The sequence below is a fragment of the Pleurodeles waltl genome, chromosome 8 (genome assembly GCF_031143425.1).
Source record: "Pleurodeles waltl isolate 20211129_DDA chromosome 8, aPleWal1.hap1.20221129, whole genome shotgun sequence".
NCBI lineage: Eukaryota > Metazoa > Chordata > Amphibia > Caudata > Salamandridae > Pleurodeles > Pleurodeles waltl.
The window spans coordinates 1,289,714,152-1,289,736,670 of record NC_090447.1 but is presented as its reverse complement, the minus strand read 5'-3'; the positions used below and the strand labels follow the sequence as shown (position 1 = coordinate 1,289,736,670).

The following is a 22,519-nucleotide window of genomic DNA, read 5'->3' as shown; positions in this document are numbered from 1 at the left end:
TGCATAAGGACTTGGACAGCCCAGGCATACAGAACCAAGAAGGAAGCCAAGACCTCTGGGGTCAACACCGGAGGGGGTTCCTCATTGAAGTTTTGGTGGAAAAGGCCCTAGCAGTGATGTCAGATAGGGCCGGAGCTGAGGCTCCCAGAGGAGACGTGACCAGTGACGTCTGGACAAAGCCATCTTGAACTGTCCCCACATGCTGTGCACGAGTGTTGGGACAGGGTTGGAGCGGCCATGTGGTACCCTAGATTGGCCAGGGGTGCCAGGTTTCTAGAGCATTTCACCTTATTCAAATACTCTTACAAAAGAGAGAGTTGTTGTTGGATTTGAACACTGGCTCTTGACAGCAGCAATAGCCATGCGTTTCCCTCCACAGAGACTCCTTTGGTCCCAGGGACCCGATACCTTGCAGCCTGTCACAATCATGAAGTCCCAGGGACCCTTCTCCTCCAGGACAGAGGCGAAAAGGGCCGCGCGAGGGCCAGGAGTCACCCACCAAACCACCATGGACGCAAGGATAGCAGGCTGGGGCACAGAAGGCTGGCCCCCAGGAGAACAGCACAGGCAGCAGGAAGAGACCAGGAGAGAAGATGCTGGCTCCTGCATGCTGGAAGGCAGTGTGCCTGGGGAGCAGATGGGGCCACAGGGGCATCGGGCCTCCCCCCAAAAACCCAGATGTGGAACCTGTGATGGGGGGTTCCTTTGTGGGACCAGACGACCCCAAGAAATTAAAGAAAAAAATAAATAAATAAATACGGCGGGCTTCGGATCACAGCGGTGGACCAACTGTTAAAATATTTGCTGCTTCCACAAAGGAATTCCCCATAATGCTTCAGGAGAAGCTTCTTTGAATATTGTTCTTCCCTTGTGGTCAACCCAGGAGGATGGGGCACCACCTAAGCTTTTAAGGATGTGCTTGTGTTTCTGCTGGAGTGCAGCAACCCCCCTTTCCTAATAATCGACCTAATGTTTGTGAGGTAAAGTAAACTATGAGCCTGCCCACCCCTGGCTCACCCACCACCCATTCCCCGCCTGGATTTTCAGCTTGAATTTAAGCATTTCTAAGGTTGCAGCTTTTGCTCTTCAGCTGGGAGTGGAACAAACTCTAGAGGTTGGTTTCCATGGCTGCATTTTATATGGTCTGGAGGTGTATAAAAAAAACACAGGCATGTTATGATCATTCCAGATGCTTAGTTAGTAGTATAATGCTAACAGTGATTTGAATAATCTTTAATTGCTTTTCTGGAATAAACAGTTGCATTTACACATTATTGATTATAGTGGAATGATGCTGATTTTCAACATGTGGTTATTGGTTTATTTTAATGTGGGGGACCTTTTACAAAGCCAATGGACTTGGCTTACATATTTCTGTACTGACCCTTGTCAAAGCCAATAGGCATACCAAATATGTTGTTGTGATGACTCTTTGACAAAGCTAATAGCCTGTTTGATTTAAGGTGATACCACTCTATATTGGGGTGTTTTATCTGGTATAGGTGGGAGGGAGGGTGGAATTATGATTTTGGGGGTCATGATCCAGCAAGGGTCAAATGTGACGTTAGAGTGTCACCAAGATATTTTTAATCTGCCTGATGAACAAGTTACTTACATTCATTAACACATTATCTGGTAGAGTCAGGATCTAGATACAGATTCCTTACTTTAGAATCTTCGCCAGGTGTGAGCCTGGATTCGTAAACATTTTTCCCATAGCACATCTGCGTGCTGAAAGAGGGCGTCATGCGACTCTGCATTCACTTTGTTCACCTTGTTTTAAATATTCACTGAATTCTTAATTCAAGATGTAGATTTTCATAATGAAATCTGTGAGACCAAAGAGGGATCAGTTTCCAGAGTGGGGAGGATGGAGGGTCATTAAGGAATCTGCAGCTAGATCCTGTCTCTTTCCAGAAAATGCATTACCGAAGAGACATCTAGCCACAGATTCCTCACTTTAATATCAGATACGGAAGTCATACTAACCCCGGACGAGAGACTGCGAACTGAGACCTTTAAAAAAGTCTCTAAGTATCACAAAACCGGTCTAGAGCAAGAGAAGCCTGGACAGTCATAATAATTTAGGTGAGTAGTAACATACACTACAACATAACAACATTTGGAAGGAACCACAGGTAAACAAAGCCATAAGACATTAAAAAGGAATGTCAATTAGCTCATCCATGTTAATATGTCAGATGTGTGTCAGAAGCGACCTAACATTATTGAGAGTCTCAACCAAAGAATATTGGTCTACCATAAGAGAAATAGCTAGTGCATTCATAAGAATACCAATCAGTAATCACATACGCTTTACTAAAAGAACTATGTAAACGACCACAGTAAGACAAAGCCATAGAAACATTGAGAGCATGGAGATGACATCACCCCTAATCAAGACCATAAAAAATCTCTGACTAGAACAAAACTGGTCTAGAACAATTCAAAAAGACCTGAGATTCATATAATGTTAAGCCGCAACATAGTCCACAACGTAAAACTTATGGAAGGAACCACAGGTAAGAAAGTCCTAAAACATTTGAAAAAACATGGAATAAAGAATATCCATGTTCGTATGACCAATCGGTGTAAGATGCACCTAACAAAATGAATTTAAAACTACTCACTCCCTTGGAATCCGAACCCAAGCACCCCATAAGTACTGTGGAAAGGACCATAACAATGAAAGTCACAAAGAAAAAGAAAACATGCGTAAGAAACACTACCCATGACCATAGGACAGTATTGCCAAATGACCTAGTGAAGACAAACTATTTGTTCTTATATGTAGACTCAAACTGCATGTTATACATTGTTGGAACACAGCGCAGCATAGCCTGAGCAGGTAAGCATGGGTCTTCTTAGGTGTGTGACTCGCTGATCAATACATTATTAAATTGTATTTGTTCAGCAATTACTACCTCTTATGAGGCGTTGACGTGCTTTAGGATAAGTAGCATGCAACCCAGAACCTAGTTAGTGGTCAGTCCATTGATTATTGGGTTAGTTTTGCATGCTCATTCCATGAATTTAATCCAGTTTCTTTGTGGTAATTTTTGACATAGATGTGATTATTAGAGAGGGGATATGTGGGGCACTATTGCTGGTTGGAATTGATATTGTTATGGTTTCCAAAGAGCTTTAAGGCAGTTAGGCATGAGATTTTTAGAGTAAGTTGTATTCAGAAGAGGGAGACAGAAGGTAGAAAGAAGCAGAGGTAGATTTTAAAAACATAAGTAATGGAAGCTTAGTTTTTCATGCACGATTTTAAGAGTTATAACATGTTGAGAATTTTTGCATGAAAGTTGTGCGTGGAAAACTGTTGAAAGAAACAGTTTCATTTAAAGATACTTCTCACAGTAAAGAGGAAGCACAGTGTGACAAATAAGAGCCTCTTTTATATACCCACTACACCATATTAAATACTATACTATAAAGTATTGGAGTTTATGCAAATTATATGCACCATAAACAATATATTACAAAAAATCTTTGTAAACATCCACCAACTTAAAACTATGACAAGGCAATTAATATAGACACAATGCTATAGCCATTAGTATATTCAGTGCCAGGTTTGTCATTCATTCAATGTCTGGTTTGAAAGGCGACGCTTCCTTCATCTGCCTGAACCTGAAGAGCACCCCCACAGAACAGCAGAATGGATGTGGCCAAGGTCACCTTCTCCTTCTAGGATCCACCTTGCCTTGTACTGGACCACCCCTGGCCTTATTACTGACTAGAGTGAGGGTCACTACTTAGATAGAGTACAAACTACTGGCAACTAGAGACCCCATTTCTAACAAAAAAGAATCCGTCCGATTTTGTATATTTCGTCTTAGGACAACACTTCTCAAAGTGTGAACCCAACCCACAACAACTAGAGTCAGGTAAACAATGAAAACAGTTGTACCTAGATGAGGCAAACACCTAACCTCCTCATGCACAACAGAGATGAACATCTTCATAGAGAAGAAAAAGTACCTCCAAGATGGTAAAACCCTTCAGAAAAGATGGAAGTCTTAAACACAAACGCAAAAGCGCAGAACAACTCCTAAAGAGTCAATAATATTATATATTGTATATAAAAGAGTGAACAGAATCCAAAGAGAGATATGTCTCAATGAAGACCCATGATAACATGACATATGCCAGGAAAAATAAGGAATATTGTTCAAAGAACATGTCAAAACCATACAAATGTCTTCACTAAAGTGTAGCAAATCCATCAGGCTGTGATGGCTATCTGCATCAAACCTTTAAGACCAAAACAAATAAAGGGCCTGATTACAACTTTGGAGGAGGTGTTAATCCGTCCCAAAAGTGACGGTAAAGTGACGGATATACCACCAGCCGTATTACGAGTTCCATAGGATATAATGGACTCATAATACGGCTGGTGGTATATCCGTCACTTTACCGTCACTTTTGGGACGGATTAACACCTCCTCCAAAGTTGTAATCAGGCCCAAAGTGTTGAAGTCCCCAAGCTGATACTTTATGGTTTCTAATGTATCAAATCTAAATATAGAAGAAAACTGATACTACAATATCATAGGTAGAAGTAGAACATACATAACAAATAGTCTAGATTAAAAGCTACCTTGTTTGACAGTACAAGAAGGACTTATTAAAGCGATACCTTTAGTGCTGCATGATACTTATAAAGAAATCTCTTTGAAAAGAAATCAAATAGTGTACTTACACTCCTATGGAGGTGCTAATATTACAAATTTTCCATAAGGGATACTAGACAAGTTAGAAAAATAACTTTCTACAGAGGGAGCAACTTTTCACCCCCAAATGAAGGCATAATAGCCCACAAGATAAGTAATCTGGAAGGTGAATTTATATACAAATACAAAACTGTAACTCATGCCCTAATTACCTTGGGCCACGGGTTACAGTTAATTGAGATAAATCTAAATATACCAGGTGAATTTCTATGGTTTTGAACATTTGAAATGTGAGCCTAACTACAACGTCCCTGTAGCCTTTGGGTTTTTAATTGAATTTCTATGGATTTTGTAAATCTATTACCTAATTATAACATCCCTGTAACGTTTGTTTTTTTCAGTGAATTTCTATGTGTTTCAACTTTTTAACTTAAAAGTAATTTTCCTTACTATACGTTAATCCAACTACTGCTGCGTGGCCAGTTATTGCGGCAAACCCTCATAACCACCCAACTCCACACTGTGCATGACCTTTGGCCATGTGCAGCAGGACTTGTCCACAGGCCCACGTAGCCCCCCTCTTATGGGTGATTTTGGCCCTGGGGACCCTATTACCTGGGGCCGACTACAATTCCATGGGCCCCGGTGACCGCAAATGACCTGCGGGAGCTGGCACAGCTGTCAGAGAGAGGGAACTGCTAAAGATGCAGCTCCCTCTCTGTGAGAGCAATTTTTCCTCTGTTTCCCTGCCTGCATTTCTGCAGGCAGGGAAACAGAGGAAACCTCCGCTCCCAGCAATTGAGAGCTGTTTAACAGCTCTTACTTGCTGCTAGAGGAATGTTTGCTCTGACATGGCAGGAGCTGGCAATGGGGGTGTCGGTCCCCAGGGCCACTCATGGCCCCACCCAGGGCCCCCCTCCAACTTATCCAGCCCCAGAGAGAAGGTGGTCGAGGGTCGGGGGTCCATGACGGACCCCCTTCATTGTTTAAATTCAGCCCTATGGAGATGGCGGTCGCCGGGGCTGCGGGGACTCCACATTCAAAATTTCCATAGCCCCGGGGAAGTGATGGTCCCCGGGACTGCAGGGGGGCCACACAGCTCCCCCCCCATATTCATAGTGAATTAAGCCCTGGGGAGGTGGCAGTCCCCAGGGCATGGGGCAGTCATGCCCTCTTTACAATAATAAGCCCCATGGAGATAGTGGTCCCTGGCATAAAAATGCCCTAGGAGAGGGGCCCTGTGTGCCCCCCCCCCCTCCTTTATTTTAGCATGCCCCTAGAACCAGGGCGCTTTTGAATAAACAAGCACTATTAAAACAAATGTTTGCCGTGGATTCTTGGACCCCAGTACCACATCTAAGGGGTCAGGGTGACCCTACCCTGGCTCCTTTTCTTATTTGTTACATTTATTGTCTGGGTCTACGCTGAAGCCAAGCACCAAGATGGCTGCCAGCATTTCCTGGTTAAAGTGTTAGGACCATGTTTCCATAGAGATCTGCAGAGCTCTGATTGGCTGCTAACTATAACTACCTATAGTTGTGAGTGTGTGTGTATATATATATGAAACAAATTCCATAGTTTGGCTGCTTGGACAGAGAAATAATGTTTCACTCATGTTTTTTTCTTCCATACTCATTTTTTAGGTGGGGTACCATTGCAGAGTGCAAGTTCATTTGTTATATGTATGCTTTTCTTGCTGGTGAAAAATGGTCCTTAGCCTTGTATTATTTGTCTGAAGTAGCATCTTCTGACAACTTGTAGCCAGTATACAGCTTTTAAGGCAGGGGAGATGTGCTCTTGTGGTTTACATCTAGGAGTAGCCTAACAGCAGAGTTAGGAATTCTCTGTAATCTTCTCATAGTCGATAAAGGTGAGCAGTGGTATAGGCCATTAGCGTAATCAAGTTTTGATGGAACAAGAGAGATTTTCACTTGAATCTAGTGTGGGGGGGCGGAGGGTCCTAGGTGCAGGAAGATGGTTTGTAGCATTTTCATTGTACGAAAGCGTGATTTGGCTACCTTACCCACTTGGGCATTCACTGTTAGATTGGTGTTCATGGTAATTCTAAGATTTCTTACCATCTCAGATATGTTTGGCGGAGGTCCTATCAGGCACATGAGAGGGTCATAAGTTTTCCAGTCACCACAGGTGAGTATTTCAATTTTGGACACAACCAGTTTGAGGTGGCTCTGTGTCATCCACTGGTCTGGTGGCAACTGAAAATATTGGATCTTCCAATGTTCTTGGAATTTTATGATTTCATAAGTGAAAACCACTGATTGGTTCTGGTAGTGATTTCACATAGATTTTGAAAAGCAGGGGTGAGACGATTGAGTCTTGAGGGACTCCTGCTTTTATGCTTTTATGGAGAATGGAGGAGTATGGATTATGTTGTTTTATTGTGTAGGTAGGACATGATCCAAGCAAGAGCTGGGCCTTTTATTCCACCGTCCTTGAGCCTTCAGATTAGCGTATCATGATCACCTATATCAAAGGGTGCTGAAAGAGCCAGGAGAAATAGGGCAGCAACCCCATTCAGTTCTACTGTGTTTTAAGGGTGTCCTAGATTGAGATTAGGTCTGCCTCAGTGCCTGTTCCTAGATGGAATCCAGTTTGGAAGGAAGAAAGTAAGGACTTGTCTTGAGGGGATTTTGATATTTGGATGATGGCTGCTCTTTCAAACTTTTGCCAAGAAATGGTCTGTTTGCTCTTGGTCCGTAGCTGTCGGTGTCTTCAGTGTCCAGGTTAGTTTTCCTGTATAATGGGCATATGTATGTCTTTTTAGTTTCCTGGTAAAACTCTTGTTGTTAAAGAGTTGTTGATATGTGATGTAACAGGAACGGCTACTGAAGTTGTTAAAAGAATATTTCTGAATATTTGAAGGGGACAAGGGTCAGAGGGGCAGCTGGCTGGCTTGCTTGGTTTGACAAGATCCAGAATTTCTGTTGGTGATACTTATTTGAAGGAGACTGTGTTAGCCTTCTTCTGGAGGTGTTTGTTGCAAATAGGTTGGGGCTGTTGTTTTTTGATTGGTCAAGTAAGAATCCAACGTTTGCTTTAGTTTATAATGATACACCAATTTATCATGACAATCTTGAGAAATGGGATTGGTTCTTTAAGTGCATTTTGGCTTATAGAGTTCTGTAAGCTTTTTAATAAAATTCTGCATTGGTACATTTTGCACTGTGGGTTCCACTGGAATATTATTGTTTTTTTAGCTTTTTTGATCATTGACTTGTATGTTTTGTGTAGGGTTATTTTATCTTAAAGGTTGCTTGTATAGCGCCAGATGTGTTGAAGCTTAGCAATTTGTTTTCTGATCTTTTTTAATTCTACATTAATCTAAGCAGTATATTTTCTTTTGTTATGTATAGATGTTGCCATTGCAATTAAGATATCAAAACCTTCATGGATCAGAATTTATTGTGACCAGATCTGTGTTGAAGGTAAGCTGGATTTCTAGTTCAACTAAATTCAGCTTGTTCCATAGTTGCTATATAATTGTGGGTAAAATGAGTTTAGCTGTAGTGAGATTTACACCCTCATTACAACTTTGGCGGTCAATTCCGTTGACCGCCAAAGCCAAACCCGCCATTCGACCGCCAGTGATGGTGGTCAGCAGACTGCCATAGTACGAGTAGTAGCTGCTCCCTGCCATTTTTTAGGTGGAGAGCAGCCATCATTTGCTCTGGCGGTCCGGGATGCAGAGGCTGTTCCCTCGCCGGCACCGCCAACCCAGCATGACTCCACCTGCCGTATTACGAGCCATAATACAGCTCGGCGGTGTCCTGCTGGCGTGGTGGTGGCTGTGAGGGAAGACCGACAGGACCCATCCCCTCCCGGACGTCCTCCTCGACGGAAGAGGTAAGTGGCCATCTGAAAGAGGGGTAGGGAGGGGGCACTGAATGCATGCGTGACTTCAAGTGTATGTGTATGTGTGTATGCGTGTATGTGTGCGTGTATGGGGGAGTCTGTATGGATGAATGCGAGTGAGTGGGGGTGTCCGAGTGCATGTATGCGTATGCTGAATGGGTGTGAATGTGAGTGCGTGCGTGCATGAAGGGGTGGGGGATGCCAGTGAGTGTATGGACGGGTGGGAGGGATGTGTGCATGTGTGGTGACGTGTGTGGGTGTGCCGGCGACAGGAATCTTCCCGAACGCCAGGCTTTTTGTGCAGGGTGACCGCCATTGAAACCCTGGCGGTGTGCAACCTCGTAATCCGGACGGCAGCCTGAGGCCTGCCGCCAGATTGGAGGTCACCGCCAGCCGCAGCGGTGCAAGCGCACCGGCGGGCCAGGCAGAGTTGTGGAGGTTTGGCTGCAGCAACTCGTAATACTGCGGTCTTCACCGCCGGCTCAGCGACGGTGAGACCGCCACGGCGAGTCTGGCAGTCTTAAGACTGCCAGACTCGGAATGAGGGCCTTGGTGTCTTGTGTTGGAAGACAACCAGATAGTGGTCTGACCACGTAACTGGAGAATTCCTTTGGAACGTGGTAGGGTTGCCAAAAATTACATTCATGTTGTATGCTGTGATGTATGTAGGTCTGGGAATGAGTTGTTATAAATTGTGCATGTGAGGATGATTCTGGGAAGTGACATATTAGGTTTGTCAAACCATGTGCTAAGGTCACTAAGGATGCACATGTTTGATTATATGGTATGAAGGTTAGAAATTGTGCCTACAAATGTGTCTGGGAATGTTCCAATGCTAGGTGGTGGTCTGTAAAGAACGAGAAAGTTACATGAAAATGTTGGGATAGATTTGCATCTGACAAGAAGAATCAGCTTTGGTGAGATTTTCTGTTTCCTTAAATATGATGGTTAAGGCTCTTCCACTTTTACATATCCGATTCTGTCACAGTGTAGTAGCCTAGTACAACTCCTTAATGCAGTACTGGTAGATGTCTACCCACAGTCATGATTCCTTAATGAAAAGTGAGTTAGGTTTTGTGTCTGTCAATAGGTCAAAATATGTGGTACTTGATTTTTTAAATAGAACAAGCATCTATTAGTAGGCAATCTAAAGAATGTTTTTTGAAGATGACGTGAGTATCTGCTGCAGGATAGTGAGTATTGCCCTTTGAAGTTTTAGGTGGATGCAGTCCAATGGCCATGAGCTGCACTGTCTTGGAGCATGTAATAAGACAAATGTGGCACTGTTACCAAATTTCAACATAGGCACAGACCCTCCTGGTATCATTCTAGGAGTTTCACAATTTAGGTAATGAGTCTCTATTCATCTGTAGAGGAACATACATTCTCCTAGCCATGCTGAGTTCACCAAGGGATCTAGAGGGATAGAAGGCTATGTGAACAAATCTCCCCTTTGTAGTGTCATAATACAGTGGCATTTGAATGGCTGTTATAGGTTAGTGCCCTGTTTATTGACAATACAGAGATGAAATTCTATGCCCTGCCCAGATTTCAAGCCGAGGTGCTAAAAACAAAAAACAGATGAGGCAGAGTCAGACATGAGATGAACTTCTAATCCAAGGCCTTTCTCTACAAGGTCAAACTTCTATCTTGCTTCAGAATAGTATAGCTGATACATACTCTTGCCACAAATAAAAAAAAAATCATTTTGTGCAAACAGAACACATTGGCTGTCATTACGACCCTGGCGGTCGCGGTGAAGGTCTGACCGCCAAATTATGACTGGCGGTTCGGCCACGGTCGGATTACCAGCACCGCCAGTTTCCCTCCGCTGGAGGGACTGGCGGTGCTGACGGTCCTAATACACCAGGGCAACGCTGCATGTAGCACCGCCCTGGGGATTACAAGCCCCCTCTCCACCAGCTTTTAAATAGATGTTGCACAGCCATGTAAAATATGGCAGAGACGTGGTACACTTCGCATGGGCAGTGCAGGGGCCCCCATGTACAGCCCTGTCACACTTTTCACTGTCTGCATAGCAGACAGTGAAAAGCGCAACAGGTGCTGTTGCACCCTATGCACTTCAACATTGCTGTCGGCTCCATTATGAGCCGGCGTCAATGTTCCGGGCTGTTCCCTACTGGGCTAGGGGGTGGAAACACCGTTTCCGCAAACTGACCCAGCGGGGAACTTGTAATAGGACCTGTGGAAAGGCAGCCGCACTGGCGGCAACTGGACCGCAGGAGTTTGGCGGGAGGGCTTTTCTGCCTGTCAAACTCAAAACTACCCCCTTTGTATAGCCAGATTCCAAGCTGAGGTGCTAAAAACTAAAAATGCATTGCAAATGCTTGATTCAACAAGGGAACAATGTTCACTGTTGGAAAGCTCGGTAATGACGCACAGGTAACTGACGCAGAGGGACATCTGCAAGGTTAGATCTTGACCTGAGATAGGCCTTAAAATATCAGTGGCTGCTCATAGGTAGAGTCAGTATGGTTTACTGGTTTGCAATGGCCCTGTATTACACATATAGGGGTATATCTGCCTTAGAGTGCATTTTCGCTTTCCTTAGACCTAAAAAGGCCCACAAGGTATGGAACTGGGGTGAAACGTGCACCCAGTTTGGCTGTGCAGGTTTCAAAATCTTACAAGTACACCTGATGGATTGTTCAGAATTTTCACATTTCTCTGACTCACGTCAGGGTTAGAGGTGAGGCCTTTTGTCATCCTGCTGAAACAAGTACTCTGCTCCCCAGCAGAGGAAACAAAGGGCTCTTTACACAAAGAGTAATTAACAGTGCTTGATGAAAATGTACATTTGCTAATTAGCTGCTACACTGCATAAGGACTTGGACAGCCCAGGCATACAGAACCAAGAAGGAAGCCAAGACCTCTGGGGTCAACACCGGAGGGGGCTCCTCATTGAAGTTTTGGTGGAAAAGGCCCTAGCAGTGATGTCAGATAGGGCCGGAGCTGAGGCTCCCAGAGGAGACGTGACCAGTGACGTCTGGACAAAGCCATCTTGAACTGTCCCCACATGCTGTGCACGAGTGTTGGGACAGGGTTGGAGCGGCCATGTGGTACCCTAGATTGGCCAGGGGTGCCAGGTTTCTAGAGCATTTCACCTTATTCAAATACTCTTGCAAAAGAGAGAGTTGTTGTTGGATTTGAACACTGGCTCTTGACAGCAGCAATAGCCATGGGTTTCCCTCCACAGAGACTCCTTTGGTCCCAGGGACCCGATACCTTGCAGCCTGTCACAATCATGAAGTTCCAGGGACCCTTCTCCTCCAGGACAGAGGAGAAAAGGGCCGCGCGAGGGCCAGGAGTCACCCACCAAACCACCATGGACGCAAGGATAGCAGGCTGGGGCACAGAAGGCTGGCCCCCAGGAGAACAGCACAGGCAGCAGGAAGAGACCAGGAGAGAAGATGCTGGCTCCTGCATGCTGGAAGGCAGTGTGCCTGGGGAGCAGATGGGGCCACAGGGGCATCGGGCCTCCCCCCAAAAACCCAGATGTGGAACCTGTGATGGGGGGTTCCTTTGTGGGACCAGACGACCCCAAGAAATTAAAGAAAAAAAAAAAAAGAAAAATACGGCGGGCTTCGGATCACAGCGGTGGACCAGCTGTTAAAATATTTGCTGCTTCCACAAAGGAATTCCCCATAATGCTTCAGGAGAAGCTTCTTTGAATATTGTTCTTCCCTTGCGGTCAACCCAGGAGGATGGGGCACCACCTAAGCTTTTAAGGATGTGCTTGTGTTTCTGCAGGAGTGCAGCAGCCCCCCTTTCCTAATAATCGACCTAATGTTTGTGAGGTAAAGTAAACTATGAGCCTGCCCACCCCTGGCTCACCCACCACCCATTCCCCGTCTGGATTTTCAGTTTGAATTTAAGCATTTTTAAGGTTGCAGCTTTTGCTCTTCAGCTGGGAGTGGAACAAACTCTAGAGGTTGGTTTCCATGGCTGCATTTTATATGGTCTGAAGGTGTATAAAAAAAACCACAGGTATGTTATGATCATTCCAGATGCTTAGTTAGTAGTATAATGCTAACAGTGATTTGAATAATCTTGAATTGCTTTTCTGGAATAAACAGTTGCATTTACACATTATTGATTATAGTGGAATGATGCTGATTTTCAACATGTGGTTATTGGTTTATTTTAATGTGGGGGACCTTTTACAAAGCCAATGGACTTGGCTTATATATTTCTGTACTGACCCTTGTCAAAGCCAATAGGCATACCAAATATGTTGTTGTGATGACTCTTTGACAAAGCCAATAGCCTGTTTGATTTAAGGTGATACCACTCTATATTGGGGTGTTTTATCTGGTATAGGTGGGAGGGAGGGTGGAATTATGATTTTGGGGGTCATGATCCAGCAAGGGTCAAATGTGACGTTAGAGTGTCACCAAGATATTTTTAATCTGCCTAAAGAACAAGTTACTTACATTCATTAACACATTATCTGGTAGAGTCAAGATCTAGATACAGATTCCTTACTTTAGAATCTTCGCCAGGTGTGAGCCTGGATTCGTAAACATTTTTCCCATAGCACATCTGCGTGCTGAAAGAGGGCGTCATGCGACTCTGCATTCACTTTGTTCACCTTGTTTTAAATATTCACTGAATTCTTAATTCAAGATGTAGATTTTCATAATGAAATCTGTGAGACCAAAGAGGGATCAGTTTGCAGAGTGGGGAGGATGGAGGGTCATTAAGGAATCTGCAGCTAGATCCTGTCTCTTTCCAGAAAATGCATTACCGAAGAGACATCTAGCCACAGATTCCTCACTTTAGAATCAGATACGGAAGTCATACTAACCCCGGACGAGAGACTGCGAACTGAGACCTTTAAAAAAGTCTCTAAGTATCACAAAACCGGTCTAGAGCAAGAGAAGCCTGGACAGTCATAATAATTTAGGTGAGTAGTAACATACACTACAACATAACAACATTTGGAAGGAACCACAGGTAAACAAAGCCATAAGACATTAAAAAGGAATGTCAATTAGCTCATCCATGTTAATATGTCAGATGTGTGTCAGAAGCGACCTAACATTATTGAGAGTCTCAACCAAAGAATACTGGTCTACCATGAGAGAAATAGCTAGTGCATTCATAAGAATACCAATCAGTAATCACATACGCTTTACTAAAAGAACTATGTAAACGACCACAGTAAGACAAAGCCATAGAAACATTGAGAGCATGGAGATGACATCACCCCTAATCAAGACCATAAAAAATCTCTGACTAGAACAAAACTGGTCTAGAACAATTAAAAAAGACCTGAGATTCATATAATGTTAAGCCGCAACATAGTCCACAACGTAAAACTTATGGAAGGAACCACAGGTAAGAAAGTCCTAAAACATTTGAAAAAACATGGAATAAAGAATATCCATGTTCGTATGACCAATCGGTGTAAGATGCACTTAACAAAATGAATTTAAAACTACTCACTCCCTTGGAATCCGAACCCAAGCACCCCATAAGTACTGTGGAAAGGACCATAACAATGAAAGTCACAAAGAAAAAGAAAACATGCGTAAGAAACACTACCCATGACCATAGGACAGTATTGCCAAATGACCTAGTGAAGACAAACTATTTGTTCTTATATGTAGACTCACACTGCATGTTATACATTGTTGGAACACAGCGCAGCATAGCCTGAGCAGGTAAGCATGGGTCTTCTTAGGTGTGTGACTCGCTGATAAATACATTATTAAATTGTATTTGTTCAGCAATTACTACCTCTTATGAGGCGTTGACGTGCTTTAGGATAAGTAGCATGCTACCCAGAGCCTAGTTAGTGGTCAGTCCATTGATTATTGGGTTAGTTTTGCATGCTCATTCCATGAATTTAATCCAGTTCCTTTGTGGTAATTTTTGACATAGATGTGATTATTAGAGAGGGGATATGTGGGGCACTATTGCTGGTTGGAATTGATATTGTTATGGTTTCCAAAGAGCTTTAAGGCAGTTAGGCATGAGATTTTTAGAGTAAGTTGTATTCAGAAGAGGGAGACAGAAGGTAGAAAGAAGCAGATGTAGATTTTAAAAACATAAGTAATGGAAGCTTAGTTTTTCATGCACGATTTTAAGAGTTATAACATGTTGAGAATTTTTGCATGAAAGTTGTGGGTGGAAAACTGTTGAAAGAAACAGTTTCATTTAAAGATACTTCTCACAGTAAAGAGGAAGAACAGTGTGACAAATAAGAGCCTCTTTTATATACCCACTACACCATATTAAATACTATACTATAAAGTATTGGAGTTTATGCAAATTATATGCACCATAAACAATATATTACAAAAAATCTTTGTAAACATCCACCAACTTAAAACTATTACAAGGCAATTAATATAGACACAATGCTATAGCCATTAGTATATTCAGTGCCAGGTTTGTCATTCATTCAATGTCTGGTTTGAAAGGCGACGCTTCCTTCATCTGCCTGAACCTGAAGAGCACCCGCACAGAACAGCAGAATGGATGTGGCCAAGGTCACCTTCTCCTTCTAGGATCCACCTTGCCTTGTACTGGACCACCCCTGGCCTTATTACTGACTAGAGTGAGGGTCACTACTTAGATAGAGTACAAACTACTGGCAACTAGAGACCCCATTTCTAACAAAAAAGAATCCGTCCGATTTTGTATATTTCGTCTTAGGACAACACTTCTCAAAGTGTGAACCCAACCCACAACAACTAAAGTCAGGTAAACGATGAAAACAGTTGTACCTAGATGAGGCAAACACCTAACCTCCTCATGCACAACAGAGATGAACATCTTCATAGAGAAGAAAAAGTACCTCCAAGATGGTAAAACCCTTCAGAAAAGATGGAAGTCTTAAACACAAACGCAAAAGCGCAGAACAACTCCTAAAGAGTCAATAATATTATATATTGTATATAAAAGAGTGAACAGAATCCAAAGAGAGATATGTCTCAATGAAGACCCATGATAACATGACATATGCCAGGAAAAATAAGGAATATTGTTCAAAGAACATGTCAAAACCATACAAATGTCTTCAATAAAGTGTAGCAAATCCATCAGGCTGTGATGGCTATCTGCATCAAACCTTTAAGACCAAAACAAATAAAGTCTTGAAGTCCCCAAGCTGATACTTTATGGTTTCTAATGTATCAAATCTAAATATAGAAGAAAACTGATACTACAATATCATAGGTAGAAGTAGAACATACATAACAAATAGTCTAGATTAAAAGCTACCTTGTTTGACAGTACAAGAAGGACTTATTAAAGCGATACCTTTAGTGCTGCATGATACTTATAAAGAAATCTCTTTGAAAAGAAATCAAATAGTGTACTTACACTCCTATTGAGGTGCTAATATTACACATTTTCCATAAGGGATACTAGACAAGTTAGAAAAATAACTTTCTACAGAGGGAGCAACTTTTCACCCCCAAATAAAGGCATAATAGCCCACAAGATAAGTAATCTGGAAGGTGAATTTATATACAAATACAAAACTGTAACTCATGCCCTAATTACCTTGGGCCACGGGTTACAGTTAATTGAGATAAATCTAAATATACCAGGTGAATTTCTATGGTTTTGTACATTTGAAATGTGAGCCTAACTACAACGTACCTGTAGCCTTTGGGTTTTTAATTGAATTTCTATGGATTTTGTAAATCTATTACCTAATTATAACATCCCTGTAACGTTAGTTTTTTTCAGTGAATTTCTATGTGTTTCAACTTTTTAACTTAAAAGTAATTTTCCTTACTATACGTTAATCCAACTACCGCTGCGTGGCCAGTTATTGCAGCAAACCCTCATAACCACCCAACTCCACACTGTGCATGACCTTTGGCCATGTGCAGCAGGACTTGTCCACAGGCCCACGTAGCCCCCCTCTTATGGGTGATTTTGGCCCTGGGGACCCTATTCCCTGGGGCCCACTACAATTCCATGGGCCCCGGTGACCGCAAATGACCTGCGGGACCTGGCAAAGCTGTCAGAGAGAGGGAACTGCTAAAGATGCAGCTCCCTCTCTGTGAGAGCAATTTTTCCTCTGTTTCCCTGCCTGCATTTCTGCAGGCAGGGAAACAGAGGAAACCTCCGCTCCCAGCAATTGAGAGCTGCTTAACAGCTCTTACTTGCTGCTAGAGGAATGTTTGCTCTGACATGGCAGGAGCTGGCAATGGGGGTGTCGGTCCCCAGGGCCACTCATGGCCCCACCCAGGGCCCCCCTCCAACTTATCCAGTCCCAGAGAGAAGGTGGTCGAGGGTCGGGGGTCCATGACGGACCCCCTTCATTGTTTAAATTCAGCCCTATGGAGATGGCGGTCGCCGGGGCTGCGGGGACTCCACATTCAAAATTTCCATAGCCCCGGGGAAGTGATGGTCCCCGGGACTGCAGGGGGGCCACACAGCTCCCCCCCATATTCATATTGAATTAAGCCCTGGGGAGGTGGCAGTCCCCAGGGCATGGGGCAGTCATGCCCTCTTAACAATAATAAGCCCCATGGAGATAGTGGTCCCTGGCATAAAAATGCCCTAGGAGAGGGGCCCTGTGTGCCCCCCCTCCTTTATTTTAGCATGCCCCTAGAACCAGGGCGCTTTTGAATAAACAAGCACTTTTAAAACAAATGTTTGCCGTGGATTCTTGGACCCCAGTACCACATCTAAGGGGTCAGGGTGACCCTACCCTGGCTCCTTTTCTTATTTGTTACCTTTATTGTCTGGGTCTACGCTGAAGCCAAGCACCAAGATGGCTGCCAGCATTAACTGGTTGAAGTGTTAGGACCATGTTTCCATAGAGATCTGCAGAGCTCTGATTGGCTGCTAACTATAACTACCTATAGTTGTGTGTGTGTGTGTGTATATATATATATATATATATATGAAACAAATTCCATAGTTTGGCTGCTTGGACAGAGAAATAATGTTTTACTCATGTTTTTTTCTTCCATACTCATTTTTTAGGTGGGGTACCATAGCAGAGTGCAAGTTCATTTGTTATATGTATGCTTTTCTTGCTGGTGAAAAATGGTCCTTAGCCTTGTATTATTTGTCTGAAGTAGCATCTTCTGACAACTTGTAGCCAGTATACAGCTTTTAAGGCAGGGGAGATGTGCTCTTGTGGTTTACATGTAGGAGTAGCCTAACAGCAGAGTTAGGAATTCTCTGTAATCTTCTCATAGTCGATAAAGGTGAGCAGTGGTATAGGCCATTAGCGTAATCAAGTTTTGATGGAACAAGAGAGATTTTCACTTGAATCTAGTGGGGGGGGGGAGGGTCCTAGGTGCAGGAAGATGGTTTGTAGCATTTTCATTGTACGAAAGCGTGATTTGGCTACCTTACCCACTTGGGCATTCACTGTTAGATTGGTGTTCATGGTAATTCTAAGATTTCTTACCATCTCAGATATGTTTGGCGGTGGTCCTATCAGGCACATGAGAGGGTCATAAGTTTTCCAGTCACCACAGGTGAGTACAGGTGAGTATTTCAATTTTGGACACAACCAGTTTGAGGTGGCTCTGTGTCATCCACTGGTCTGGTGGCAACTGAAAATATTGGATCTTCCAATGTTCTTGGAATTTTATAATTTCATAAGTGAAAACCACTGATTGGTTCTGGTAGTGATTTCACATAGATTTTGAAAAGCAGGGGTGAGTCGATTGTGTCTTGAGGGACTCCTGCTTTTATGCTTTTAAGGAGAATGGAGGAGTATGGATTATGTTGTTTTATTGTGTAGGTAGGACATGATCCAAGCAAGAGCTGGGCTTTTTATTCCACCGTCCTTGAGTCTTCAGATTAGCGTATCATGATCACCTATATCAAAGGGTGCTGAAAGAGCCAGGAGAAATAGGGCAGCAACCCCATTCAGCTCTACAGTGTTTTAAGGGTGTCCTAGATTGAGATTAGGTCTGGCTCAGTGCCTGGTCCTAGATGGAATCCAGTTTGGAAGGAAGAAAGTAAGGACTTGTCTTGAGGGGATTTTGATAATTGGATGATGGCTGCTCTTTCAAACTTTTGCCAAGAAATGGTCTGTTTGCTCTTGGTCCGTAGCTGTCGGTGTCTTCAGTGTCCAGGTTAGTTTTCCTGTATAATGGGCATATGTATGTCTTTTTAGTTTCCTGGTAAAACTCTTGTTGTTAAAGAGTTGTTGATGAGTAATGTAACAGGAACGGCTACTGAAGTTGTTAAAAGAATATTTCTGAATATTTGAAGGGGACAAGGGTCAGAGGGGCAGCTGGCTGGCTTGCTTGGTTTGACAAGATCCAGAAATTCTGTTGGTGATAGTTATTTGAAGGAGACTGTGTTAGCCTTCTTCTGGAGGTGTTTGTTGCAAATAGGTTGGGGCTGTTGTTTTTTGATTGGTCAAGTAAGAATCCAACGTTTGCTTTAGTTTATAATGATACACCAATTTATCATGGCAATCTTGAGAAATGGGATTGGTTCTTTAAGTGCATTTTGGCTTATAGAGTTCTGTAAGCTTTTTAATAAAATTCTGCATTGGTACATTTTGCACTGTGGGTTCCACTGGAATATTATTGTTTTTTTAGCTTTTTTGATCATTGACTTGTATGTTTTGTGTAGGGTTATTTTATCTTAAAGGTTGCTTGTATAGCGCCAGATGTGTTGAAGCTTAGCAATTTGTTTTCTGATCTTTTTTAATTCTACATTAATCTAAGCAGTATATTTTCTTTTGTTATGTATAGATGTTGCCATTGCAATTAAGATATCAAAACCTTCATGGATCAGAATTTATTGTGACCAGATCTGTGTTGAAGGTAAGCTGGATTTCTAGTTCAACTAAATTCAGCTTGTTCTATAGTTGCTATATAATTGTGGGTAAATTGAGTTTAGCTGTAGTGAGATTTACACCCTCATTACAACTTTGGCGGTCAATTCCATTGACCGCCAAAGCCAAACCCGCCATTCGACCGCCAGTGATGGTGGTCAGCAGACTGCCATAGTACGAGTGGTAGCTGCTCCCTGCCATTTTTTAGGTGGAGAGCAGCCATCATTTGCTCTGGCGGTCCGGGATGCAGAGGCTGTTCCCTCGCCGGCACCGCCTACCCAGCATGACTCCACCTGCCGTATTACGAGCCATAATACAGCTCGGCGGTGTCCTGCTGGCGTGGTGGTGGCGGTGAGGGAAGACCGACAGGACCCATCCCCTCCCGGACGTCCTCCTCGACGGAAGAGGTAAGTGGGCATCTGAAAGAGGGGTAGGGAGGGGGCACTGAATGCATGCGTGACTTCAAGTGTATGTGTATGTGTGTATGCGTGTATGTGTGCGTGTATGGGGGAGTCTGTATGGATGAATGCGAGTGAGTGGGGGTGTCCGAGTGCATGTATGCGTATGCTGAATGGGTGTGAATGTGAGTGCGTGCGTGCATGAAGGGGTGGGGGATGCCAGTGAGTGTATGGACGGGTGGGAGGGATGTGTGCATGTGTGGTGACGTGTGTGTGTGTGCCGGCGACAGGAATCTTCCCGAACGCCAGGCTTTTTGTGCAGGGTGACCCCCATTGAAACCCTGGCGGTGTGCAACCTCGTAATCCGGACAGCGGCCTGAGGCCTGCCGCCAGATTGGAGGTCACCGCCAGCCGCAGCGGTGCAAGCGCACCGGCGGGCCAGGCAGAGTTGTGGAGGTTTGGCTGCAGCAACTCGTAATACTGCGGTCTTCACCGCCGGCTCCGCAACGGTGAGACCGCCACGGCGAGTCTGGCAGTCTTAAGACTGCCAGACTCGGAATGAGGGCCTTGGTGTCTTGTGTTGGAAGACAACCAGATAGTGGTCTAACCACGTAACTGGAGAATTCCTTTGGAGCGTGACTAGGCAGGGTTGCCAAAAATTACATTCATGTTGTATGCTGTGATGTATGTAGGTCTGGGAATGAGTTGTCATAAGTTGTGCATGTGAGGATGATTCTGGGAAGTGACATATTAGGTTTGTCAAACCATGTGCTAAGGTCACTAAGGATGCACATGTTTGATTATATGGTATGAAGGTTAGAAATTGTGCCTACAAATGTGTCTGGGAATGTTCCAATGCTAGGTGGTGGTCTGTAAAGAACGAGAAAGTTACATGAAAAGGTTGGGATAGATTTGCATCTGACAAGAAGAATCAGCTTTGGTGAGATTTTCTGTTTCCTTAAATATGATGGTTAAGGCTCTTCCACTTTTACATATCCGATTCTGTCACAGTGTAGTAGCCTAGTGCAACTCCTTAATGCAGTACTGGTAGATGTCTACCCGCAGTCATGATTCCTTAATGAAAAGTGAGTTAGGTTTTGTGTCTGTCAATAGGTCAAAATATGTGGTACTTGATTTTTTAAATAGAACAAGCATCTATTAGTAGACAATCTAAAGAATGTTTTTTGAAGATGACGTGAGTATCTGCTGCAGGATAGTGAGTATTGCCCTTTGAAGTTTTAGGTGGATGCAGTCCAATGGCCATGAGCTGCACTGTCTTGGAGCATGTAATAAGACAAATGTGGCACTGTTACCAAATTTCAACATAGGCACAGACCCTCCTGGTATCATTCTAGGAGTTTCACAATTTAGGTAATGAGTCTCTATTCATCTGTAGAGGAACATACATTCTCCTAGCCATGCTGAGTTCACCAAGGGATCTAGAGGGATAGAAGGCTATGTGAACAAATCTCCCCTTTGTAGTGTCATAATACAGTGGCATTTGAATGGCTGTTATAGGTTAGTGCCCTGTTTATTGACAATACAGAGATGAAATTCTATGCCCTGCCCAGATTTCAAGCCGAGGTGCTAAAAACAAAAAACAGATGAGGCAGAGTCAGACATGAGATGAACTTCTAATCCAAGGCCTTTCTCTACAAGGTCAAACTTCTATCTTGCTTCAGAATAGTATAGCTGATACATACTCTTGCCACAAATAAAAAAAAATTCATTTTGTGCAAACAGAACACATTGGCTGTCATTACGACCCTGGCGGTCGCGGTGAAGGTCTGACCGCCACATTATGACTGGCGGTTCGGCCACGGTCGGATTACCAGCACCGCCAGTTTCCCTCCGCTGGAGGGACTGGCGGTGCTGACGGTCCTAATACACCAGGGCAACGCTGCATGTAGCACCGCCCTGGGGATTACAAGCCCCCTCTCCACCAGCTTTTAAATAGATGTTGCACAGCCATGTAAAATATGGCAGAGACGTGGTACACTTCGCATGGGCAGTGCAGGGGCCCCCATGTACAGCCCTGTCACACTTTTCACTGTCTGCATAGCAGACAGTGAAAAGCGCAACAGGTGCTGTTGCACCCTATGCACTTCAACATTGCTGTCGGCTCCATTATGAGCCGGCGTCAATGTTCCGGGCTGTTCCCTACTGGGCTAGGGGGTGGAAACACCGTTTCCGCAAACTGACCCAGCGGGGAACTTGTAATAGGACCTGTGGAAAGGCAGCCGCACTGGCGGCAACTGGACCGCAGGAGTTTGGCGGGAGGGCTTTTCTGCCTGTCAAACTCAAAACTACCCCCTTTGTATAGCCAGATTCCAAGCTGAGGTGCTAAAAACTAAAAATGCATTGCAAATGCTTGATTCAACAAGGGAACAATGTTCACTGTTGGAAAGCTCGGTAATGACGCACAGGTAACTGACGCAGAGGGACATCTGCAAGGTTAGATCTTGACCTGAGATAGGCCTTAAAATATCAGTGGCTGCTCATAGGTAGAGTCAGTATGGTTTACTGGTTTGCAATGGCCCTGTATTACACATATAGGGGTATATCTGCCTTAGAGTGCATTTTCGCTTTCCTTAGACCTAAAAAGGCCCACAAGGTATGGAACTGGGGTGAAACGTGCACCCAGTTTGGCTGTGCAGGTTTCAAAATCTTACAAGTACACCTGATGGATTGTTCAGAATTTTCACATTTCTCTGACTCACGTCGGGGTTAGAGGTGAGGCCTTTTGTCATCCTGCTGAAACAAGTACTCTG

At 43.8% G+C, this 22,519-nt stretch overlaps 1 protein-coding gene across 3 annotated transcripts in view; it reads right to left on the bottom strand.

The window, feature by feature from the left end:
• Window positions 1-22,519, bottom strand: part of SACS (sacsin molecular chaperone) — a 427,729-nt gene that overhangs the window by 40,989 nt on the left and 364,221 nt on the right. The gene's annotated exons all lie outside the window — the stretch shown is intronic.